Source organism: Zootoca vivipara, chromosome 1, assembly GCF_963506605.1.
Source record: "Zootoca vivipara chromosome 1, rZooViv1.1, whole genome shotgun sequence".
Lineage (NCBI taxonomy): Eukaryota > Metazoa > Chordata > Lepidosauria > Squamata > Lacertidae > Zootoca > Zootoca vivipara.
The window spans coordinates 38,934,736-38,962,642 of NC_083276.1; the positions used below are offsets into that span (position 1 = coordinate 38,934,736).

Sequence of the window (27,907 nt, forward strand, 5' to 3'; positions counted from 1 at the left end):
AATAACAGATCGTCCTCGCATGGCCATGTACTCTCTCTTGAGTAAAAACAAATGCCATGCTGGCTTTGAGCTCCAGTGAGTTGCTAATTGATTAGCCATACCTAATAACTACTGCAAAGTTTCAGAAAAAAATTGTGTCTATTGAGAGAGCCAGTGAATAATTGTGGGTAAAGAATCCAAGAATATATATATGTAAGCTTTTAAAATAAAAAGAAGCAATTCCCATAAGCAGGCATGATATAATTCACGGAACCAAATTCCATTGTTCTACTCTTTTAAAAACCTTTTCCAATGTCAGTTAAAATACTGGTAAAAATGTATCTATACTAAGGTGCGAGACAGTAGAATCTGGCTTGTTTGCTTTCATAAAAACAAGTATATGATATTCCCAAATTATTTTGCAGCCTCCAAAACAAAAATTAGTTACAGTGTTCCAAATGTCCTGTTTATTGTATTGTTTTTGCAATATGTGAAACAAGCGATCATACATAAACACACATCTGCATTTAAGTGCCTTTTAAAAAGCTATAAACAACATCTAGACCCAAATTTTTTTAGAGAAATGGATTCATATAAATGACAAAAAAACTTGAAGCCTAGATCAAGTCGCTGGGGAAGACATCTTTTTTGTTGAAGCAGTTGTATTCATAATTGCTTTTACCTTGTAAGATAAAGTTCAATAAATATCCGACATGGACCTATTTTTGAAGGTTCCCAGACTCCTAAACAGCACCTTCCCATTCATTACGGGAGAATTAGTTGGCAATGCTACTAGTTGCACCAAACACACACACACACACACACACCACACCCTAATTGGTCCCACAGGGTAGTTAGGTGCTGTGGAAGACTTAAAAACACCATTATCTCCCCATAGTGATTTGCTAGCCTTCCTATACTCTCTGTAGCACATTGGGACTTCTAAATTACATACCATAATTGACATCAAATATCTGTCCCACCAGTGAATATCTTTATTAGCATCAAAATCACTCACAACTAGTGTTCCTCAATGTTATTAAACAGAACTTGTTCTAGGTGTTGCCTTACTAATTAGTCAGGATGAGCCCGAGGAAGAAAATCTGGGTCATGTTAAATTAATTGGAATGAGCATGAAAATTAGCTGAGCAAACTGCATCAATTTTCTATAGAGAGCCTTCCTTCATGTCGAGAATAAAAATTGATATTATGAGGCATTAACCAAACTGCCTTCTGTGACTGCCAAGAGGTGTGTTACAGTAGCCCAAAAATATCATGCTCACAGATTTTCTGAAGTTAATGAGACATTTCCAGGAATGGTAAATACATGGTGTTAAAATGGGTGTGCCTCTTATGGGAAAATGCCAAGTCATTTCATGTTTATTCAGGCATAACAAGCTCTTCAAAATGAGCATAATTTAAAAGGTGAATAGTGCAAAGAAGGCTAACATTCAACCAATTTTCCTTAAGAAAGAAAAGATTAAATTGAACAAAAAATGAATTAAGAGGTTTACAAGTCAACAAGTCAACCATCAGATTGTAGCCTCTGCTCACTATATTCTCATCATCCCCTGCCATGAAGTTTTTGAAAAAATGTCCCGAAGGCAGGGAACAAAGCGAGCAGAACTGATTACAGCCACACTCACCGCCTTGCTGTCTAAACTCTGTTTGGCTTCCTAATGAGCTCACTAAAAACCTAATTCATCTCCCATAACCCTTCTCAGCCCTCCTTGAAATTCACCATTATGGAAATTACAGATGAAACATTTACAGGCTCTGTTCAAATTACTGCTTCTTCAACAGGCAGGTCCCTGACCCTCACAATGAGCACAATAGAGGTATGTCCGGCATGAAACCACTCAGGCCACAGGCTTTAGAATAAAGAGGCTCAGGAAGGTTAAGACTTTTTCTCATGGTGATAATGATTTCCGCATTAATGCTTTCAGTACCATGAATATGGGAATTCTGTGGGTTTGACAGTATATCAAACACAAACTATAATTCAGAAGGGGAGAAATGAGTTGTACTGATGACAAATAGCTGAAATAGGCTAATGTGAATTCCCAGCCTGTTCATGAGGAAACTCCCTCAGTTCCTCATTACATGAAGTCAAAATGATCCTCACGGCACCTAGCCTGTAACTGGAAGATTACTGAATTGATAGATCCTTAGTTTAAAATGCAGCTGTTTTATTCTGCTTTAGTAATTAATTCTTTTTCCAATACCTTATTGATTAAGCGTAGACCCTGATAAAGTTCAAACTGAGAAGAATCTCTAGTGGCTTCCTTAGTTGCTCAAGAGAGTCAATGAAAACTTCCTACAATTCCACCTGCCTCCTCAGAGTGCTGATCCAATGAACAGAACAGTTTTTTTCTCATAAATTAGTCAGGCCATGTGGAGCTGTATTAGCTGATCGCTGCTTTTGTCTCTCTACTTGCTGACTTGCTTTTCACTTTTGCTGTCCTTTGTGCTGTCGCACACAAAGTCGGAGTGCAGCTGCCATTCTGAACCCAAACCAAGGTAAAAGAACAATTCATACAAACTACATTTCTCCCCATTTCATACAGCTGCAGCTCCCTGAGCTGCACAACACTCAATAAGGCCTCCTGGGACCCAACTAGCTGAGAAATCAGAACTGAAGCATGCAGGCATATTTTGGGACTAAGGTTAAAAAAGAAATTGTAACCTGTTTTATTCAAGACTACTCTACCTTTCAGAATGGAATATTTGCGACTGTCTTTTCACAAGTTATAGATTTCAACAATATCACTTAAGGTGTTTTTTTTTAAAAAAAAAAAGTGCCATGAATGCTTGCAAACAGTAATCGCAACACCCATGACAACAAAAGGGCAATCAATGTGTGTTGACCAACAGACAGCCAGAGGTGGCCTTTGAATAAACATTATAACATTTTACAATGAGAGGCACTGCCAACATGCTGGCATGTTTAAAGAATCACACAGGACCGATACTAGTGAACGGGAAGGATGATAACATTTTTCAGAGTATAGGATATGTAATTTAATTGTTACTGCTTTTCTTTTTGCAAAGATCAGTGCTACAATAGTGCTTTTAGAGCAACGGTTCACAGACTAACACATAAAACAAAAAAAAGAAGAGCCCTGCTCAGGGATCAGTTTGCACAAGTGTTTTTCCTACAACAGACAGACATGGTGAGGTATTTCTGTTGCTCTTTTAAGGGGTTCAAAGAACACACATGGGATGGAGTGTGAAGCAGGCGTGAGATCTTGCATGCCACTCCACCTCCAACATCCCTTTTCCCACAAGCTCCATTCCCAGCCTTCCTGCACAGGTTTTTTATATGGCCGAACTAGAATAGAATTCTCCCTATAATGAGGAATTCTCCCAGCCTGCTATAATTCTCCTTCCCACCCTGCCACACACACCTCACTTAGATTTTATTTAAGCTTCCATTGGTGCCAATGGTAGTTTTTTTTTTTTAAAAAAAAGCCTAATTGTGGGGGTGGGAAAGCTAGGAGTGGATGGAGCAGAAATAAAGAGGAGATAGAGAAAAATAGGGAGGAAATGGAATGGAAAGTAGGATGTGTGAAATAGGGAGAGAATGGGGGGGGGGCCTCCATGTTTGGCCTGGGCTCTATTTCTCTTGTAATGCCGGCCCCCCACAAAGGGTTTCCACAGGGAATGTAGTCCTAGCTGAAAAAGAATTCCCATGCCAGATGTAAATACTGAGGCCTGGTTCTGATCTCACAGATGTTGGTTTCCTGTCAGTATCACCCTGGCTTCTTTTATTTCCTGATTTACAGTGGTCTCAATCAGAACTTTTTTTCACTTACGCTTTATGATTCTGTTTACTTCTGGCATAACAAGTCTGTGCTGAAATGGAAAAGTAAATTAGGAAAGTGCCTGAGCCTCTGTGAGCTTATTCAGTACTGCCTAGAACAGGCCTGATAGCTGCATTCCCCCACCTTCAGAGCATTCTTTCCTAGGTCAAAAAGTCATCATCACAGATGTCTCCAGCAGACACTCGGTTGTCAAAAGGTTGTACCATGTGATACTTGCAGTTGCTCTTAACAATGCACTATTCTCCATTGAGGTACATAAAACTTTACATTTACAGACAATGTCCTTGTAAGGCAGGTGGAACCTAACTTGTTTTCAAAGACATTCTGTTATCAAAACAATGTATGAACAAGTATGGGGAAAACTTAAGTAAAACCCTTCCAAACCCAAAAGTTGTTATATAATATCATATTTATTGTTTTTCTCCCCTAGTTGTCCACATTAATGGTGTATAGGCTTCTATTCTATAGATCCCACATACTCCAGAGAATCTAACAATAAAATAGTTGGGAAACAGTCCCTTTTCTTTCTTTCTTTTTTTAAAAATCAAAACTGCAAGCAATTAAGCTTTAAGAATTAATCACTTTCGTGCTCGCTTCAGCAGTATATACACTAAAATTGGAACGATACAGAGAAGATTAGGAAGTATTAATCACTTTCCTTCCCCAACCCCTCAAAAGATATAAGAAGACATCATGTACAATGGAGAGGATGTACAAAGTGCTGTGCCAGTTGTTTTGATTCAATTTGATTGATTGACTTGTGTTTTATGATGTATTTTAACCTTTGTACGCCACTGTGAGGACCTTTGGACACAAAAAAAAGTGGTATATAAATAAAATTTTGCTAACTTACCACAGTAACACATGATAGCTTTCTGTTGCTAAGTTATCCATTATGATGTCTGAGTTAACATAATAGAATCATAGAACTGTAGAGTTCAAAGGGACCCTGAGGGTCACCTAGCCCAAGCACCTATAAATATGACAGTAGAACTTTATTATGTTCTTTTGTTTTTATGTGAGCTTTCTATATTGCCGAAAACACATCTAAGAACTACCACATACAGGGGACAATCAGGGCTGGTGCTAGGGTTTTTTGCGCCCTAGGCGAGATCACCCTCTGGCGCGCCCTCCCCCCATTAATAAAAAATAAAAAAATAAAATAGAAAAATAGAAAATAGAAAAAATAAAAATAAAAATAGAAAATAGAAAAAATAAAAATAAAAATAGGAAGATAAATAAAAAGTAGAACAAATAAAAACAAACAATAAAAATAAAATAAAAACCAGCTGAGAGGCGCGGCGAGGTGGCCCCAGGCTTGCGCTCCCTGCACACCTCTGGAGCTTCGTGCAGGGAGCGCAAGCCTGGGGCCGCCTCCACTGAACAGCAGAGAGGCGCGGCGAGGTGGCCCCAGGCTCGCGCTTCCCACGCGCCTCCGGAGCTTCGTGTGGGGAGCGCGAGCCTGGTGCCGCCTCCACTGCGCCTGTCAGCTGTTGAGCGGCTTCTGGCCGCTCTCCAGAGTCACGTGCGTGCCTCAGGAGAGCGGCCTGAAGCCGCTCAACAGCTGACAGGAGCAGTGGAGGCGGCACTGGGGACAGCGGCGGGCAGGCTGGCCAGCGCCCCCTCCATTTTTGCGCCCTAGGCAGCTGCCTAGTTCGCCTAAATGGACGCGCCGGCCCTGGGGACAATCTGGGATTGTTCTTTCCTAACGCCACTGAAATTAACAGGCGTTTCTATTATTTTGCAAAGCTACCATCCCTTTGCAAGGCAGTTTGCAAAGAAGTTCTTATATTAGCATTTCCCCCTAGAAGATATCCATTGAAGTTCTCTTTTAGTTAAGTGCTGTGATATAAAACAGAAACGGGTAGAATATACATGAAGAAAGATAACTGGATAAGCAGTATTCTAATTGCACACCTTAAAAGAATTGGAAGGAGCCATAAGATATAATGTAAAAGGCTCACATAAATACCCTCAGAAAGGTTGCTTATAATTTCAGATATGCTTTACCATTCATGTAAAATGCAGCATGTTTTCTTTTTGCAAATGTTATTTTTTTCCTTTCATTTAAAAAAACTACTCACCAAAGTATACTTACCAGGAAAAAGATTATCTGTGATTTTACATTTCATATTTCATACATTTTTACCTCTCTTGGATTAAAATGAATGAATGAACATGCACATCCTAAAAGCCATCTGTAGTTTCATTGGTTTAATCTCTGAACTTTAAAGACCTACATTTTATGAGATTTCCTTTGGGTAGGTATGTCAGTGTTCTAAAACACAGTTATGGACTGTTAAATTAAGCACATGTTCTGCACTGGCATTTAGTTCCAGCAGGTCATTTGGTGCCAGGCTTGGCAATTTAGTATCTACAGCCCTGCAACATATGTTTATGCCCTCTTCAAACACTGGGGATGAGTTGAAAACAATGTGCTGCATAAAAATGGCATTTATCTTCAGTTATGAAAAACTAGAGAGAGGTTATCAAAGGACAGAAATAATTTCTAGATCCAGATCTGGAGCAAAGTATCTGAAAATCACACAGGTAAGAGGCTGGTGTTGTCAGGCATAGAGATGATCACACCATCACCATCACACTGAACATGACAAAAATATTGATGAAACTCCTGCTATCTTATCCCAGGATAGGATTCACTGTCAAGGGTGTCAGTAAAATCTGAAAATATTATTTCACTGTGTGTTCCAAGCAATTTTTCTCAAAACCACTTGCTATCTCACAGTGCAGTTAGGGGAAAGGAGCTATTCTCTGACTAAATGCACATGCATCTACAAGACCATGGCCTTGGCCTTGGGCAAATTAAGGCACTATGAAGGTAAAATCACTTGAATTCACAGTGAACTTGATGTCACTGTTAGTGCAGATTTGCAGGAGGTGCGTATAATACTATTTGGTTAGACTATTTGAAATCAATTTCAGTTGTTGAACAACACAATTAAGGATGTTTGCCCAACCATAAGAATTTTCAGCCCTTGCCATCACAGTATAAAAGCTATCCATTGGGGATGCTGAATGCTTCCTTGTGAGAGTGCAACAGGAGGTGGTGATGCATCTTTTCCATGGGAGGGTCTCCCTGGATTCCAGAGGTTTCTAACAAGTGCTGCTCGGTTGCAAACAGGCATTCTGCTTCAGACATCCTTGGAAAAAGTGAACCCACCTTAATCTTGCATCCTGCAAAGATGGAGGTACTATGGGTTGGTGGTTCCTGCATCCAGGAACTGAGTAGCCTGTCTATTGTGGATGGACCTGCATGCCATTGAAGGGAAAGGTATGTGGTCTGAGAGGAGTCCTAGATCCAGTGTTGTCACTGGAGGCCTAAGTGCAACTGCAGAATGGATTGCCTATTTCCAATTCAGCTGGTTCATGGACCATGGTAGACTTGCCACAGTTAATACCTGCCCTAAAAATCTCCCAATTACATTACTGCAATGTGCTCTATGTTGAGCTACCCTTGAAGATAGTTCAGAAATGCAAGTAATGCAGGATGTGGCTGCCAGAGTTTTAAGCAGTTCGGCCATTTCCAGATTAAGATTTAATTTGGAAGATTAGATTTTCCAGTGACATATTTTATCATCTACACCTTTTCTGGTCTTATTTTCTATTAACTCCCAGCTACTGAACCTGACACTGATGTATAGCTTCCTTTTTTATCGAGTCTCCCATTTTCCCAAACTTATTGTTGTGTTCCTTAGATACTTTCTTAATCGTGTCCTTTGACATCAATTTTCATATCATCCTTCTAACTCGCTCCTTTTAACATAAATGAGGTGTTTCTGACTAAATAACCTCTAGTCCATGAAAGCTTATGGCACAATAAATTTGCTTGCCTTTGATACCACAAGACTCTCTTTTGCTGTTACATGGCTAACATGCTGTGCTCTGGAAATTGCTTTCCAACCACAGGATTGCATTAGTCTGCTCTGTTTCTAGTACCCGTTAGCTGGGAGACCTCTATGATATTCCTTCCTTTGGGCAACACTATGGATCATGCCAGAAGCCCTTTCCAGTACAGAACCGACCCTGTGCCAATTACGGGCCCAGGGCAGTCTCGAGCAGGTCGGGCGCCCTGGCGCTGAGATCGCTCTGGTGCCCTCGCAGTGCGCAGCATGGCTTGCCGCGCAGCACCCCGTCTGCCAGCCCTGCGCCCTGGCACCCCGCGCCACCGGGACTATACCTACAGCCGACCCTGGTATGACCGCAAAACATGGCTTTGCATCAATGCCGGAACAAAATCTTGTCTTCTGCCCATTTTTGGCTCTACTTCAGCTAAAGTGGACTCTTCAGATAACGCCAGTCTTTAGCTCCCCTAAGTAATCTATACCAAATGTAGTTTTCAAAGAGCATACTAGTTAAAGGCCTAATTAATTAAAAAGTGTTCCTGACTTTCAAACTCCAAATCTTCAATCTACTTTCCATTTATTGAAGACAATATTTGTTCTCTAGAAAATGCAAATTATTACATTAAAACATTCTTAATGAGTGCCAAACCATAGTTCAGATCCCAGTTTAATGCCAAGAAATAAAAATAAAAGTGGCAATAAAGAAATAGTAAAAGGTGGTACCTTTACCTTTAGATTGTAAAGAAGTCATGGGGCATTAATGATTTTCTCAAGGCAATGAACTGACACAATAAAAGCCACATTTATTAAATTTTACATGATTTTTGAACAAAGTACTTCTTATGCAAAATAGACTTTAGCCTTTGATATAGAAACATGAAATGAAAAAGTAAGTGAGAAAAGGTCAACATATCGTATAAACCAAAGCCCACTAAATTTTTGCACTTGTTCTATTGAAGTGGCTAACCTTTAGCCTGCTAAGTACATATACCCTTATTTAAGAAGCTTGTGGTTCACCCAACTACCGGTATAGCACAATACCACTAAAAAGTATATGTAATTCTGGGGTATTTGCTCTAGAAAGAAAGAACCAGAACAATTAATTACAGAGGAAAATAAACCTAAACTCTGTTCTTACCGTACACCAGTTCAAGAAACTGATACAAAATTCATTCAGTTATGCTATGGATTTCAGAAAGTTTCCAATAGCCTCCATAAAGGAGACCATAAAATGGTATATTGGGCAATAATTGAGAAATAAATTGGACTTATAAACAGAATGTACCTTGTTTATAATATTTATGGGAAATTTTAGGCTCTGACTCAATGCTATGAAGCTGTGGATTGAATGTTTGTGCAAGTTTCAAAACCATACACACAAATAATTTAAAGGGCTTCATTCCACAATAAAAATCCACGTATGATTCTGCTCAGCTAATTTCCAGTGAATCTTTATGTAAGAGATGTATGTTTAATATGATCCAATATTAGAAGTCTTCCAATTTAAGAAGTCTTCGATTAAGCAACTGAAGCCCTGGAGAAACTTAGAGAACAAGTCTGTGACTATGATTTACTATGAGGTAGACAGGGAGTAGGATTGCAGGTCAGATGGCTTCTCTAACATTAAGAGTTGAACAGAGGTCTAACTAATAATAATAATAATTTATTATTTCTACCCCGTCCATCTGGCTGGGTTTCCCCAGCCACTTTGGGCGGCTTCCAATGGAAGGTTAAAAATACATTGAAACATCAGTCATTAAAAACTTCCCTAAACAGATTACGTGATTTAAAGCCAGTACACAATAATAAATACACGCAGGGCAAGCAATAAACTGAAAAAGCTCCACTTTTCTTTTTTACCTGCAGGTGGAAAGAGAAGATGCAAAAGATCCCCTACGTTAGTCACCCCCAGCCTGGTGCCCTTCAGATGTTTTGGGTTACAATTCCTGTGCTTGCTGCAGCTCAGTCGAGTTGTAGTTTGAAGCATCTAGAGGGCACCAGTTTGGGGAAGCTTCTATAGGCAAACAGCCTTAAGCTTTCTACCTGAGCCACCACTGTCTATGCACTCATTGCAGACTCTTAAACAACAGAGAAAGAGGCATACAAGATCTGCACATGCCAAGCTGAGTAAAATCAATGTCAGAGTCTAAAAGACAGAACTACTCAAGTGCAAGGTCACTAAACCCTATAGCCCTGAGTCCAAAGAAATCCTACAGGAAAAGGAGAGAAAGAGGTTTCTAACAACATCCAGCAAATGCCCTTGGATGCATTGATACACAAAAGGGAATTCAAACATCAGTGCAGGATGGGATTTCCCTTGAATTGCATATATCAAACATGTTTGTTCAGGAGAAAATATTTGTTATACAAAAGCATGCATGCATAACGACAAATGAAATACTGTTGTGCATAATACACTAAAAACAGTATTCAACAGTGTTTTATTCTTGTGCAAAGTTTGCTCTTGTACTGGTGCCAAGATGTATGTGATCTTTCAGTACTGACTTCATAAATGCTGATTGAAAAGTCAAAATGATGGCCTTATTACTAAGGCTGCAAGGTTTAATAGATTTTAATCAATAGTATTAATTAACTACAGCTTCCAACAGTGAGGCCATATATTAATGGTTTGGGAGGAGATTAGAAAGCACATTTGTTTATATTTTGAAACCATTTTGAGAATGATGTTTCTGATTCAAATTTTAAATCAGTAGCAAAACAAAAATTAGGTGCCACTTTTGCTACAGTTATTCTGGCAACTCTATTCATTCTGTGCTTTATATGGTAAATAATTTGAAAGATTGTTGAAAACTGGCTTTGGCTGCATATAAATATATAGACAATAGGCTACAAAATATATTGTATTGTAATGGGAATTATAATGGTGATATTTAATAGTAAGCAGTATTTTATCTTAGTTGGGGAAACATATACACCTAAATATCATATTTGGTAAGATAATATCACTAGTGAGCTTTTAAAAACAGTCAGAACTTAAAATCATTGTGTAAATGCTCATGTGGGCATCCCAATCCACAACCCAATTAAATTGATTTAGTTGAATGTAAGTTTAAATCCAAGCACTTTCGATTAACAGAGTTATGCACTGGACTGAGAGCACTTGGGGATGCAATACCAATTATTGGATGCTGGTAACTATTTTAGAGCTACTGAGGTTACTACAACTGATAGACAAAGATAAGTAGTAATTAAGCCTTGTTTGAACTGTTGGTATTTATCCCAGTGTTGTATAAAGTGGCTTTGGTGACGTAAATACTCCCACATAAAAAACCAGCATTGTGTCAGTGGAATTATTGAACCTATTCATGTGTCACATGAGCACTTTTTCAATACAACAGTGCAGCTTGCAATATAGCTGTTGCTCAGTGTGGTTTACTGCACTGGAATGGCAAGCTGTGGGTTCGAATTCCCACTTAGCCATAAAGCTGACTGGGTAACACTTGGCCACTCATTCACACTGTCACCCTAATCTACCACTCTTGGATGGGTGGGTTTTTCTTAAATGTGTGCTAATCTCTAGAAATGCAGATGGCCGTGATGAATTTTGTAGTATTTCATGGTTGCTATTGCTCCACTCCTACTTACTGACTTCCTTTGTTACTATGGAGTGAAAACATTCACTCCACCTATCCCTCCATGCATCACTGCAGTATTAATCACTAGGAACATAGGAAGCTGACATGTGGGTGTTGTTTAGACATAACACAAATCTATGGTTTATTACAACATGCACAAGCCTCAAACTCAAGCAGTCCTCCCTCTTCAACTCAAGCACAAATGATCGTTTTTGTTTTTATTCGTAACTAATTTCAATTTGGGGCACTGTGGGTGCCTAGGGCTTGCCGATCAGAAGGTCGGCGTTTCGAATCCCCATGACGGGGTGAGCTCCCGTTGTTCAGTCCCAGCTCCTGCCAACCTGTCAAAGTGCAAGTAGATAAATAGGTACCGCTCCGGCGGGAAGGTAAATGACGTTTCTGAGCGCTGCTCTGGTTCGCCAGAAACAGCTTAGTCATGCTGGCCACATGACCCAGAAGCTGTACGCTGGCTCCCTTGGCCAGTAAAGCGAGATAAGCGCCACAACCCCAGGGGCCCCTTTACCTTTAATTTCAACTTAGCATTATGCCTGAACCTGGACAAACTGTGGTTCATTGAGTGAATGTTAAAGCATACTTTATGAAGTTTGTTTGCCTCAATAGATTAATAGCAGTTTAGGGTTCAAATGTAATACTAAACTGGAGTTAATTAGAAAAGGAAGCAAAATCTCGAGGATAAGAGGGAGTTGCTATAGGCTCATTCTCATAACTCTAAATTATGTTTTAGTATTACATCTGAACAAAGCCACTCAACAGACCAGTGGTCCATTTAGCTCAGTATTAGTGATCTCCAGATGCTGTTGGACTACATCTCCCATTATCCCATGCTACTTGAGGCTGATGGGAGCTGTAGTCCAGCAATATCTAGAGAGCACCATGTTGGCTATTCCTAGTCTACACTGACTGTCAGCAACTTTCAAAGGTTAAGACGGGAATCTTTTCCATCCATACCTGTAGATCCCACATACTGAACCTGGGAACTTTTGCATGCAAAGCAGATTTGCTGCCACTTCACTGTAGTCCTCCCCCAACGTGCCCATCCAATGAAAAATAGGGGGGGGGAGTTAGAGAACATTCATGCATTTTACTAACAAAAATAATTGCTATGGAAACCCTAAGGGGGGGGGGTCCTAGAATTCGGCATCCAAGTTGCTCACTGGGGCAAGATGGCTTGAGCATATTACACTGATCCTGGCCTGACTGCACTGGCTGCCAATTAGCTTCTAGGCTCGATTCAAAGAGCCTAGAAAGCTTTAAATGGTTCAGGATCGCAGTACCTCAAGGACTGCCTCTCCTCATATAAACCAACCCGGACTCTGCGTTCATCATCTGAGGCCCTTCTTTGTGTGCCTCCTCCACATAAAGTCCGGAGGCTGGAGACATGAGAACGGGCCTTTTCCGTAGTTACTCCCCATTTGTGGAATGCTCTCCCCAGGGAGGTTCAGCTGGCACCTTCATTATACACCTTTAGGCGCCAGGCAAAAACGTTCCTCTTCAACCAGGCCTTTGGCTGATTCATATTCTATAGCCTTTTAAATGAGTCTGTGGGAAGAGGGGTTATTGTTTTGTTGTTTTTGTTTTAATTATTTACTTGTGTTTTTATCTTGTACCACCCTGAGATCTTGCAGTGGGGGGTAGAATATAAATTTAATAAATAAAATAAAATAAATAACCAGTCCCTCACAACAAACGAAAAAGCAAACGTTACTTTAAGAAATATCGCAGTTTCTTTTGTGGGGCAACCTCAAATGCACCAAACCACATTATAACAGGCATAGGCAAACTTGGGCCTCCAGATATTGGGAATACAACAGGACCAATGGTCAGGGATGATGGGAGTTGTAGTCCCAAAACATCTGGAGGGCCAAGTTTGCCCATGCCTGATTTATAAGCCTCTTCAGAAAACGCCCTTCTCAGAATAGTCTGGCTGATGTTACTGGGCATGGCTAATTTAGGTTCATTCATTCATTTCAGTGGGTCTACTCTGAGTAGAAATTAATTGGCCATAGCCCCCAAGCATTTAAAGTGTATAAACAGCACTTGAAATTGTGAAATCAAGAAAAGTAAGAAAGACAAGACATCCCTTAGAAGGAAATTCCATCCATAGAACTCTATAGTTCTACATTCCCACACAATGTCAATAATCTCTGATTAGTACTGTGGATGACCATTCAACATGAGAAATGTGGAGCAGCCTTCCCACATGTAAAAAGAACCCAACTTCTACCACACATAATAATGTGTGGCATAAAGAAAATTATGCTCCCTTTGTACTGGTTCCAAAGTAACCACATGGTAGGAAACCTACCATAACCATAGTTGGTTGTCTGCATCACTCAGAATGCCCAGAAATCCCAATAGCCATATTTTCATGTAAAAACACTTCTGAACATGTTCTTGGTATAGTTCTCTGGATTTTACCTTTAAAGCTTTACTTTGGTTTTCTAAAGCAGCTTTCGGAATGATAAAAAGCAGCTATTTGGAATGCCACTGCATTCAGGAGGTGGAAGTCAACTGTATGGAGCATAAATGGAAGGCCCTATGCATATGTCTCTAGCATAATGTGATTCATGAAATAAACTGTGAAGCATTAACAAGTTTTGTAGCGGGGGGGGGGGCTGCATTTGGACACTGTGTGGGCAATATAAACAATGTATAAAGCAATTCAGACATGCAAAGAAATGCAAATGGTTTTCAAAAATCAACTCCCTCTGAAATGGGGATGCTGTATTGCCCAGGGTGGAATTGGAAGGGGAATAGCCTGAAAATGGCCTTGGCCAACACACTTTATCAGGGGCAGGACATGGTATAGGATAGACCAACAAGTTGTTCCTCCATGCTATGGATTTTAAAGAAGCACCCCTTGCAAAAGTGTACCCACTTACCAACCTACTCTTACTTGTAATAAATAGGTTTTCACTCAAGCCTTACTATGGATCAAAGCTGACTGCTAGAAAACAGAGCTGAGATCATCTCAAGGATCAGTTTAAACAGACATTCAAATGAGGCTCTATTTGGTGCTATGCAGTCTGTATCTGGTCACACTTAAGATGGAATCTGAATCTTTTCGGTGCTATGGAGATTTTAGGTTGCTTTTAGTACAGTGATTGCAACCTAATAACTGCGTAGCACCTAACCGAGATTCATTTGAATCTTAAGATTGAGACCAGATACAGATTCCATGCTTGCACTATCAGTTAATGTTCCCCTCCCCTTGTTCTGGAGAATGTGACAGCTTGTGCACTATTTTGTGACATTTTGGTTGGCCTAAAAAGATATTGTCTTAATATGGATTTTGATTCTTTTTTTCCTTGTGGGCCAACACAGCTACCTTTTGCAGAACAGAGTTGTTTAATTTTATCAGATAGAAGTAAGGTGCTGAATAGAATGATAGGAACAACAAAATTCTTGTATTACAATCTGCATCACTATCGTGCTGTTTTTCCTACTCCACAGAGCTGTCAAGTATTACATAGTCAATTAAATAGCAGCATGATAATGGAACGTAAGTTGCCCTATAATAGCCACAAGACCTCCAAGGCTTATATTGGTCCCACAGCTATATAGGTTGCTTTCATCTACCACATCATATTAGGGACATCTCGATTAATCCTCCTGATAATTTTAGACACATCTGTGTGTCATTCCTCTACTGTTTTCACCTGGTAAGAGCAAATAACAGCTGTCATGAACTGAGAAAAAACTGAAAGGTCAGAATATGTTGCTAATATTCTCTTTATCCACTTGTTTCCCCCTTATAATCTGTTAATTGATTTCTGAAAATAGATGCTCTCATGGCTAAAGTCAAAGCAGACAGTATTACTTCAGCAGAACAATAAACGATGCATTTACTTTTTATACATAGATGTTAAATCTGTGAATAAATTAGTAATGACTAACTTAAATCCATTTATTTCAATGGGTCTACTCTGAGCATGACTTAGTCAAACACCACTCCAAGTGTTTAAATTGAGAGGAAGAGTAAGTTGCTGTTGAGGGTTCCTATGAATTTCTTTATTGAAACAAGATCTTAAGATCTTTCACTTGTGTGATGTCTATTTCATTTCAATATTTCATTAGTTTCCAACCGTGTCTGTTCCCTGATTAATTTATGCTGCAGCTTTGGCATTTGGTGCAGCCCCTAATGATAATATACATATGTCCTGATTTACAGCATTTTTACCTTAACTCAGTCGTATAAATGAGTGCTTTGGAAATTACCTTGCTGATTGACTAGACTTTCTGGTAATATCTGGTGGAAATCCTTAAATTTTCGAATATGACATAAGGTATGTCTAACTCAATAGCAACAAATCATGGCTTAAGGAGGACACGCACTGATCTCTGTGAGTGAAGGAAGAGCTAATTGGGAGTTAGTTTCAGTGTGATTATCAGCTTGTTTATGATAAGGGAGTAGTTTTTTGAATGGCACTGTAAATTCATCATTGATTGTGGTGTTAAAACAGAGTTTGTTTTTTTCTTATTTTGCTTGGTTGTGGGGATCTGTTTTTTTAAAGCAGATGACAGTGTCATGCTAGGATATGCTTAAGTCTCAAGAAACAGAACCAATTGCATCAGCCTGTTTTCAAATCTCACCTTTTCTTATGTCAGAAAGCATATGTTTCAAATGTTTACTGTTAGGAGAATGAACATTAGTAATTGTATCCCCGTCGTTAGGAACTTTAGACTGAATTGTGTCTATACTGCTGGAACGGACCAAGCTACAGAAACAGACATTTGCACATCCTGTTCATGATTATAGGTCATAAGGACCCAAAGATGGCATAGGCATTTGTGGACCATCTGAGTTCTTAGTCAGAAAAGGGGGGGGGAGAGAAAAGGGAGATAGAAAGGAAAAGAAAAGAAAAAGAATAACGTGAGCTGACTGTCGTGGGTCATGTTTTTTAATCCAGAGTATTGGACATGTAACACAGCAACAAGAGCTGATCATTTTGTTTAATCACCTTTTGGATCTTTGCCAGATGGTCTCTATTGAGAGCGCTGCAAACAGAGAGAGATGAACTGCGTCTAACATGCCACTAGAGCTTTCCCGTAAATGTCTGAGAACTGAATCCAACAAGAATTTAGTCTCGGAGCAGAAAGGGATACATTTAAAAACTATGTGCATTAACTATACTTTTCCCCATAGAATCCTCACTTGGCATGAATAATTTACCCACTCTTATGCTAATGGGATCATGAAAGTATCCCTCTGTCTTTAGTGCAGCTATTCTCAGCTTTCAGTAATTACCCCACCCAGTGAAAATAACATGGCTTCTGCATTTGAACGTCCTACTACTAATACCTGGCAATTAGAAAATCATGGTTGACAGTGGAGCAGTCCAAAAAGTGGACACAGCCCAAGTAGCCTGAGGGAAGGGTCTTTTTTTCTTGGGGGGAGGGGGGGTTCCATTGTCAACATTTCTTTAGTTGCCTAGGATCAACATAATAAAAAAACTTCTCTCTGTCTCTGTGTCTGTCTCTCAATAGAACATTTCACAATTTATTAACAATTAATTTTATTAGGGGAGAAAGCTATAACTACAAGAGTTTGATGATTCTGTTAGCAAAATTTAAGATTTTAAAAATCTGCATAGCCTTCTTAAATATTGTAAATGGGTATTCAAACTTGCTAACTTTGTAGTTTGAAAATCAAATGAAGACTACCCTTGCATTGGAGTGGGGTTTAAGGTTAAAAAATAGTCCATTATAAAGGCCTAGTCTTTGACCTCTATCCACAACACTACATACTAGGTAGTTCACTGTGTAAAAATTATCAGGCTGAAACATCTGGGAAAGAAAGCTATGAAACAGCAGGGAACGTGGCTGGTTTATTGTTTATCTTTTGTTTATGAGGCAGTATTCAAGTTTAATTACTACTCTAAATTAAACTCTAACAGGCATCAGGAGACATCCCTTTACTCAGGCTAAGTTTTAAAAAATCCAGAGATACCAACACTAGACTTTTCAAATAATTCAATATATATAAGAAGATATTAGTCACACTCTAGCAATTCAGAAAAACATTACCACACCTCCATGTAAAGTTTCAGAATACTGAATTATGGATACATTCCTATTCTAACTGGTATATATATTACTGTAATTAGACAAGTGCAAAAGTGTCAAATAGTTTTGGACACATGGGGCAGATTAAACATGTCAGAAGATGCGCCTTGTATTTAAAAACAAAAATGCATGTGATAACACCAAAGATCCTACTAATTGCCCTCTCTTTGCTAATATTGTTCAATTATTTCCTTTGAGAAGCCATGTGGAGAAGCCAGGGGGAAAGAAAGTTCTTTGTGTCCTTTATACTAACAGTAAGCGACCAGTTTAGGATGAACTTAGCTGTAGGAAAAATACAAAGTTTAAAAGCAACTTGCAAAAGATTATTCCAGATGGCATCTGTCATATCGTATTTAAAGGGGCGGGGGTTGTGTGTATGTTTTTAAGCAAAACTCCCACTACTATGAAAACATTTCATTTCATAGAGAGATTTCATAGGCTGCATTAGAACACAACATATTTAGAACACATAGTCACTATAAAATAATAACTTGGAATGATTTTCAAAATATATTTTATGTTATATTATTTTAAAGAACCCATCATTTGCAAGGGTGGGTGGAAACTAATGGAGTAAGATGTAAGTCTTAAAATGTATTATAATATTTTAAGAGCTCACTCACCTCTAAGCTTTAAATTCAATAAAAGATGAGAATCTGCAGTTTTCACCAGTATAATGACTAGAAAACTGTACAATAAATAAAAGAGATTTACTATGAAATTGTAGCCCCGTTGACTGGTGTGGTTAATAGAAAGGGACATAATACAATCACAAAAATATTTTTTTTTAATCCAGCAGGTATTTTTTTTCAATATAGGAGGGTAAAAAGCAAAGGGAGATGGGTGGATAATAAACTGTTAGCTTCTTTAGCTCAGTTTGATCTGGCTGTTTAATGGTTAATACACATGCATTGTGTGTAGTGTGAGCTCAGCAGTTACTGGGCCAACTGTCTCAGTATTTCTGGGAATTCTGCCTATTCACAGTGCAGAGATGGTTCAATTGCTGCAAAATGTACAAAATGAATTTTACAAAAATGAATTGCAAGGGAAGCCCCATTACAATGATTTTACAGCAAAGATGTCAACATCAATTTTTCTCTCATGCATAACTAATGATTAAAACAGCATATTCCATTTGCTTAAGACAATTTATTTCATATTGGCACATCAAAAAATATTGAAATAAAGTCATCCCTGTCCTTTTTTATTCATTCCTGCTGAACCCACACTATTGTTAAAACTAGAATAATAATAATAATAACAACAATAAAACAAGCTTGGCAAGTAATGCTTAAACCAAAGGTTTCATCAATATCCTTCAATTTGTCAACATCTCAATGACAGCAACAGGAGGGAAGTGCATGTTTTTGTGTGTGCTTTAAAACATGGGGAGGCCTTTCTCTTAAAATAGCTCCCATCCACCATGCTAACAGAGATTATTCTTGCACATCATTGATAAGCAAAGATCTAAAAACTTAAACAGGAGAAATGAATTTACAAAACCTGCTTAACTGCTGTATCTAATCCTGCTGAAAAATAAGACATTTGGCCTGATGTAGCAAAAGTGTTCTGCGTGCAGAAGGAGGTTTTCTGCAATGGATCTCCTTGCTGGCTGAGGTGTGCGCCCACAAAAGGCTTCTGTGTTGATGAAGCACCTAGACCAAGGCACCCAGTGCCAGTTGCTGGCTGAGCTCCATACATGCATCCACTAATATGGTGGCAGCAGTATCAGCTTTGAAAGGACTATCATCTGTTTTGTGAGGGAAAAGAACTGTATCCAATCCTGCTTCCCTGTCTCCTACATACACACCCAGCATGGCCAACAAGTGATCAGCCCGATCACACCTGACCATCCTGATGATTTAAGTAGAATGAAAATTTGTAGAACTCCTTTAAATCATATTGCATATTGTTAATGGGAAAATTTAATTAGAATTCATGTAGCTACCACCAAACATTTATTCTTAAGTCATTTTGACTCAGTAAACTGCTCTGAGGTTTCGCTAAAATTGAGCGGTAGATATGTTAAATAAAAATACATCAACTTTTTGGCCTCCACTTTCGTTCAACAAAACTTCCATTTTCCATCAAGAAAACTCTAGCTGTTCTGAATGGGAAAGTAAAAGAGCTTGAACATATATGTTAGAGCTTTACATGTGCCCAATTTGCATAACAGTATTAAGTTTCTGATTTTTTAAAAAGTGAATATAAAAAATCTGTAAAATTTTAAGGTGGCTGTTGTTTGGATTCCTCCTCCCCCCCCCCCCACTGTATCAGTATTGACTCCCGCACCAGATTTGAACAATTCTCATTATATGCCCACTGTGTTAATGCTGCTTGCATGATCAAGAAAAGAAAATTTCTATTAAATTTTTTAATGCCAATTCCATTTTTAAAATTAACACAACTCAACTTTTTTCAGTATAAATTAGCTCAAATATGTAGCATAGGATAAACATGTGTGATTTCATTGAATATATGTGCTGACTTTGCCCTGGAACAATTAATGAATTTTTCGCATAGAAAACTACATCAGAATATAAAAAAAAGTATTTCAAAGGCGGTTTTAGATATTCACTGATACAAATGTGTGGTTATAACCCTTTCACACACTAACCTCTCCTTAATAACACAAGTATGCTTATTCAGGGTGATCAGAAATTAGCTGCTTTAATTTTCAGATCAAATTTTCTTCTGCTTTAAGGTTCATGCTCCCAAGTCTAAGCCAATGGGACAGGTGTCAGGGACATTTCCATGGATAAGGAAAATCATGAGAGTGAATCTCATAATTCTCCAAGGTTCCTAGGGTTGTATCCAGCGCTGTGTCAATAATTTTATGCTTGTGCAACAGAATTCCCCCCCTCTCCTCCCTGTGTGCACCCCCAAAATTTGTTCCAGATTTTGAGGGTGTGTAGGGGGTTGCAAGGGGCAAGAGAAGGAGAGGAAGTTTCATTGTGCACACAAATGTACATTACAAAATGGAACTGCAGCTTTTGATACATCCAAGCGTAAGAGATTCAAATGCATATAATGGGTGAAATGTCTCAGTTGCCAGTCCTCATGGTAACTGATAACTACTACAGTACTTTGATTCATGTGGCTAGTTTCTCCTTTTTTCTTCCTCTGTTCACTTATAATCCTAGCCTTGGATATCTGTACCTGTCCCACATCACTCTTATGCCATAATAAGTTCCACAATACAAGTAATTGTTTTTGCTGTAAGAGACTAACCTGGCTACCTTTCTGGAAATTTATAGAAAAATTGGCTCTTACCTATTTATAGTTGCAGGCAACTACTGGACAGTAAATGTGTGTTAGGGTTTCCTCTATGCATCAAAAGTGATCTAGCAATTTCAGTTGCACTCAGGTGCATAGCTGTCAAGTTTTCCCTTTTCTCGCGAGGAAGCCTATTCAGCATAAGGGCATTTCCCTTTTAAAAAAGGGGGAGAACTAGACAGCTATGCTCAGGTGGCACAGTAATCCATGCCCAGATGTCCATATTGGCTGTACATACTTAAACCAACTTTTGCATATGACTTTCCATTGCAGAATCAGGTTAACTCCTTGCTTTGCCAATATGTACAAGCTCTGTGTGCATTGCTTCAAGGCTGATGCCTTCTGTTGCAGAACACAAGGAGAATAACTAGCTACATTTAGATGGATGTTAAAGAGAGAGTTTGTTAAGCCTTTTAAGAGCCAAATGTCTCTTGGGATCAGGCCTTCTGGGTATAAAACTAGCATGATAGGCCATTCATAAAACCCATGTCTCATTAAGTATAAGACAAGTATTCCTTGGTGGTTTTGTATAGGCCACATGGTTTAAAATGTTAAATGTTTGTAGGATTATACATGGAAAGTATAATATCAAATTCACTATCTGAAATACCCTATAAAGAGATAATAAAAGATTGAAAAGTCAATGAAAAGTGTATCTGTTACTATGGTTATTGAACATCACAAGTTGTTAGCAGTTTAAAGCAGTGGTTTATCAGTGGTTTTTTTACTTTATTTTATATAGAAGAAGGAAAATGCAGCACTCCAAAAGACACAGAGATCCTTTCTTCCAGACAAATGGCTGGATGATAAAACTGCACATACTTCTAACGTGCTGATTAGAGTTTTACATATATACTTTCTGGCAAAACCCAGAGTCTTCTTTCTCTACTCCCCACCTCTCGGACCCTTTTCTGCTATCTCTCTTGCCATAACTCAGCTAACCCAACAGAACCAGTCAGTTTTAAATTTCAGTTGGGACCCCTGTGACCTGTTAATGAATCTACAGAGAGGAGGAAAAACTCACAGTGTTGAGTTATGCCTAGTGTTGCTAGCTGACTTGGAGTCAGAAATGCTTGAAGCGTTAACGTAATTGCAAGAATGTGAAAAATGAAGCGTTGGGCTCCTGAGCAAAGTGAAAGGTCAAAGCAAGCCTTACACAAAACAAGTCTCTGGAAGATGGCCTCATTACACCATTAAATCGGCTTCTTTCCCTTCTTTCCCTTCTTTTGTAAAATGTTTTAGTGTTTCATTTCTATTAATAGAGTTAGGTAACCCTTCCTGGCTTTAAATACATACATACATTCATACAAACAACAGCAAAAGAATACCAAGAATATCTACTTTTTCTTCTTTGACTGAATATTTTCTGACACAATATGCTTCAGTGAATCTCAGCCACAATTAAGGTAGCAATTGCTTTGGAGCAGTCTGATAATCAAGAATAGTACAAGATATAGTACAGTTTGGTTTTCTCTTGTACAACCAAGATGACATGCTAAAAACAACACTGAGCCCAGCTAATATAATTAGGATTATCTTTCACTGAACACTGCCCAAAGGGTTTAACTCTTTCAATGCCAGAGTTTCAACTCGATAACTTTTTTCTTTTTCTTTTTTACTTCATCAGTCCTTTTTAATGCTATCATGGTGCTAGCCCTTCTCCCGGCTGTAAAATCCCGTTCTTCTTCTTAGAGTGTTATGGATCAAAGCCTGTAGGTTTACCCACTCTAGAAAGAACAATAATTTAGGCAGCAGTCTTTGATGCACTCTGCAACAAGACGATCTAAAGCCAAGTATGAACAGTGCTGAAGTAGAAATGTAGGAGGACCAACCCTTTCAAAGTTTTCCCACTTTTATCTTCCATTAGCCAACCCTCGGCAGAAGGCTGATTCAGCAAACATAAATGTTACTGGCTTCTCTTCCTCGCATTCCATTAAGTTGTTATAATGGGAATACAACAAAAAATTATTTTGCTAAGCTTGTATACGGCGCTATTTTTTCCAGAAAAAGAGGTGACAGAACTCACCATGAATGTCCCACTTGTTTTCTTATAATGGCAATGGTGCCCACCTGAGAAGTGCTGGTGAGTTCTGGCTGAAAAAAATCTCTCCTCATATATAAAGATTGAGATGAAGAAGTGAAAGATAGAAAATAACTTAGAGCCTACAGTGAAAGAGATGAAGTGAGAGCATCCAGGGATGTGGGTGTGTGGGTTTGTAAGAGAGGAAGAAAATATTCAGATATTATTCTTCTGTGTTTGCAGCTTTAAGACACACACACTGAAGCTGGAAAACAGTGCCTGAAAATTCACATCTTTGCAATGCAACAGCAGTCAGAATTCTTTTTACACATGCTGGCAAGCCTCTTCAAAACTAGTGTGCAAATCATATGTGTCATGTGAAGTGAAATAATGCTGGGATGAGATAAAGAGACTAAGATGTGGACTACTTACACATGTTCACCAGTGGGATGCTAATGGAATTTTACATATGCCTCCATCTCAGGGAAATTTTTACTGACGTAGTGGCATCCTTAAGGGACCAGCAGCTATGGAAAACTTGCTACTATGGAACAAGGTTAGGGAAGCAGATGGTAGCATGAGAGGAGTACATTGCTGATGGAAAAACACAAAATATACACAGAGCTAAGAATGAAGAAACCCAGTTCTTTAATTCCCATGTTAAACAGATGAGCAGGGAAACAATAAGAAAGGACAAGTAGTTCTTGCATGCCTACAAGATTGTGTTCAAGGAAATCATAATCCTAGACAGGAACAATATCAATACACCTCCCTTCACAACACAGCCTAAAGTTGGGCTGACGGGCTCAGGGATAGGAGGGAGGATTTGAAAGTATAGCCTAGAAGTATCAACTTCCCCAGGCTCCCATATTGTCTCAAAAGATTCACTTCAGTTGCTCAGGGGAATATTTCCTGCGGGTTTTTCAGATATTGCACCCTCCAAAGGAAATGATAAAGGCAAACACAACAGAAGGGTTCTTTCAGAGTTTTCATTCTCTTGCTGGCATTTCCTGAGAAGGGAAGGAGATTGTGACCAGCAAGGCTTTTGCATAGACTCCTGCCCAAGCACAGTGTGAGTGCCAACTTATGGGGTGCAAACTGTTCACCAGAATGTGAGTACACACTTGGGAAACAAGCCTTTCAGAACAATGTGTGTCAGACATATAGAAAATATTGGTCTACTAAATGAAGCAGTAGTGAAGGTGATTTACTGATCAAGAAAAAGCACACGGATTGGCTAAAGAATCGGTTTGTGAACATAATGTAAATATTGTTGAGCTATCTATGAGTCTAACCTTTGAGGCCTGTGACAGCTGCCCAGAGTGGTTGGGGAAATCCAACCAGATGCACAGGGTATAAATAATAAAATTATTTATTTATTTATTTATTTATTATTATTATTATTATTTTAAAGAGACAACATCAAGTTCTCCAATCTACTTCTGAGCAGTAGATATTTCCTATCTTTACAGTTTCCTGGTCCCTATGTACCATAACACATCATGGAATTAATGTATGTGCCTTTCTGTGGAAGGATATATATTCATGACTAAGAATTGAAGGGATCCACATTGCTACGGCTATGAAGATGCACAGGTTTAGTGTGCACTGCACCAGAATTAAAATCATGTTGACTTTCTAACCCTTGCACAAGGCATGCATTTGTGAAAGATAGTTTTAGTTATTAATGATCACAGAACTGGCTATTTTCATTCTTTCAGGATAGGACTTTATGTTATATGTTTTGTTCACCACTAACTAATTATTAAATAAGAAGATTACATTTTTTACTTTTCTGGTTGCAGGTCTGAAAAGACTTTCAGTAACAAGTATAGGAACTTGTTCAGGCACTTAATCTAGCTGCATCCCAAACTCCATGAAAGTATGAAATAATAATGAAGGAACTAGAAATAAATATCATACATGAACTGGAATCAGAAGAGCCCTTTGAGATTAATTTAAGCGCTTGCCCACAGCCCATAAGCTTCTTATTTCCCACTCCATGGCAGGAAGGTTTTTTGTGAGGCTGAACTTTGTTTCTGGCACAGATTTTGAAGCTATGTAGGAGCCTACTGTTGGAAGGAGAGGGTTCAGAAGCCCCCTCTATACATGTAAACTGGAACACAAAGTTCTTTGGACCAGTTCTTTGTGTTTATATCCCACTTTCCCTACCAGCAACCCCTTGTTGTGAAATGAAATCTGGGACCTGGCTTCAAAGTGTAGCACAATGGATGACCCAGAAGAATGCCAAAATAATATGCAGTGTTCCAGACCACCAGCTTCCATATTTCCCAAAAGAAGATGTATGGCAGGCATCCCCAAACTGCGGCCCTCCAGATGTTTTGGCCTACAACTCCCATGATCCCTAGCTAACAGGACCAGTGGTCAGGGAAGATGGGAATTGTAGTCCAAAACATCTGGAGGGCCGAAGTTTGGGGATGCCTGATGTATGGGGACTCAATACTAGTATTTAGGTAGAGGCATAGGCATAGCCTAGATCAGGCATCCCCAAACTTCGGCCCTCCAGATGTTTTGGACTACAATTCTCATCTTCCCCAACCACTGGTCCTGTTAGGTAGGGATAATGGGAGTTGTAAGCCAAAAATCTGGAGGGCTGCAGTTTGGGGATGCCTGGCCTAGATCAAGTAAAACAGCTCCTTGGTCCCCTAAGGGGTCAAAATGGGCTCTGCCCAGGAATCCCACAGAGCATCATATAACACTGGTGTTAAAGGATATACATTGGCTCCCAGTACGTTTCTGAGCACAATTCAAAATGTTGGTTCCAAACTTTAAAGCCCTAAACGGCTTTGGGCCTGTATACCTGAAGGAGTGTCTCTACCTCCATCGTTCAGGCCAGACACCAAGGTCCAGGTCCAAGGGCCTTCTGGCAGTTCCCTCACTGCGAGAAGTGAGGTTACAGGGAAACAGGCAGAGGGCCTTCTCGATAGTCGTACCCATGCTGTGGAATGCCCTCCCATCAGATGTCAAGGAAATAAACAACTACAGTATTTGACTTTTAGAAGACATCTGAAGGCAGCCCCGTTTTGGGAAGTTTTTAATGTTGATGTTTTATCGTGTTTTTAATATTCTGTTGGGAGCTGCCCAGAGTGGTTAGGGCAACCCAGTCTGATGGGCAGCATACAAATAATATTACTACCTACTACTGCTACTCAGGGTACAAGTCTACAGCACAAATAAGCTTACTGCACTTTTAAGTCTTCATTAAAACAATGGAATTATACTTCATGCTAGGGTGCCTACACAGGAACTTTCCATGCATTATATAGCAGCAAACACATGTTTTGCCATTGAATAAACACTCAGAAGGCAGCTGTACCAGACTTAGCTCTCTTATACGTACACTTTAACAACAAATAAGTTTGCAAACATGTTTTTGTCATATTCACATATTATATTTTTATGCACACATTCTTAAAAAACAAAAATCTTACCCGTATAGCAAAAAGAAATAAAGAAATATTATGGCTATGCAACAGAATGCCACCTCCCTCTTCTCTCCCCATGTACCCCATGCTCCCCAAATCTGTTCTGGTGCTTCTCCCAACCCTCTGGAACAGATTTGGAAAAGACATGGGGTACATGTGCGGAAAGGAGTGGGGGAAAGTTCTGTTGTGGAAGCACAAGGTCTTACAATAACAGACCAAGTGCACTGGACACCAAAAGAATCTCATTTCAACCATACAGTGGTACCGCGACTTAGGAACAACTCGACAACCGGATTTTTTCGACTTACGAATGGGGCAAATGGCCGCACGCTTACAAATTTCTCGACATCTGAACGGAAACCACGGCGGTTTTAGATAGGGCTTTTTCGACTTGCAAATTTTTAGATGGGGTTGATTCGACTTACGAATTTTTCTGTTTCCAATGCATTCGTTCCTATGGGAAATCGCGTTTCCAATGGCGCTTTTCGACTTACGAATTTTTCGACCTATGAATTTTTCGACCTACGAATTTTTCAACCTACAAAGGTTCCTTCAGAATGGATTAAATTCGTAAATTGAGGCACCACTGTACTTAGGGAGGAACTGCACAAGAGTTGGGAGTTTCAGGAGGATAGGAACCTGTTTATACAAAAGTCTTCATCAACCTGATGCCCTCCAGAATACTTCACCTATATGCATTAGGATTCTAACTCATTTACGCATTAGCAAAATAGAGGAAATGCAGAATCAAAAAAAGAGGATGCAGCTTTGAATAAAATCTACATATATATGCTAATATATATGTTTACATGCAAACTTAGAAATAACTGCTATAATTTAATAGAAATACAATGCATCTAATCATGGTGGGGAAGACTGTGACCAGGTCAGCTTTGTGCCTGCTCAGTCTGTTGTCCAGGTGCTAACATTTCCCTTCCTGTGGTTCTTTATATTAGACTGGACAGCCCTTGAAGTAGGACACAGGGTCATGCTACTTCCTGCAGTGCTCTTTGTACCAAAAAAGATGTTATGCGTTCCATCCATGGAACTCCCACCCTATGTGTAGTTAATCTCTGTGAACTTTCCCACAATTGTGCCCCAGCTCTTCAACGGAGAGGTAAATAAGCACAGAACATGTAGTAGTTGTACTGAAGGAGCACTTATTCCTAAAGAAGCCAGCAGAGCTATTAATCTTATGTAATGATCATGGAGTTTGCTGCCATTAGAAAAATATGCATAAATCAATCATAAGCTTGTCCCTTACAACCAGTCATGAACTACCTATATTACCTTCAGTAAAAGCATCTGAAATCTGAATCTTTTGAATAAAGGATTAATCACAGTTGTACTCATATAAGGGACAACCGTGCCTCATCTCCAAACCTCTGAGATTTTGGTCTTCATAGGCCAGTGCAACCGTCTTCCCTATTATTCTTGATTTAAGAAAATCTACAGCACTTTAAAATGAGACAGTAAGGATAAAAACTGTTTTGTAATATAATATAAATGTATGTCAAAACTGGAAGGCTGTGGAAAACTCATTTTAAAATGTTTACATCAAAAGCAGTTACTCCTCAGGTCTCAGTCTGAAGTTTAATGAACTTTTGGGGGGGGGCGGAATACCCAGTTATGCAGAATGAGTGGCACTGGATTCAATGGGATTAACAGCCCTATCTTAATTGTGCTCCCTTGAAATTAAATTCTACTGATCAGGGAGTAGCATACAATTGATTTTAGTAAAATTTGCTTCAAGCTAATATGTTTAATTCTAGGTTGTAAATATTGCGTACAACTGGACACAACTACTTTTTTGTCT

The 27,907-nt window shown here is 39.1% G+C and overlaps 1 protein-coding gene across 7 annotated transcripts in view; it reads right to left on the reverse strand.

Moving 5' to 3' along the window:
- Positions 1-27,907, reverse strand: part of MEIS2 (Meis homeobox 2) — a 237,743-nt gene that overhangs the window by 190,461 nt on the left and 19,375 nt on the right. The window lies entirely within an intron of this gene.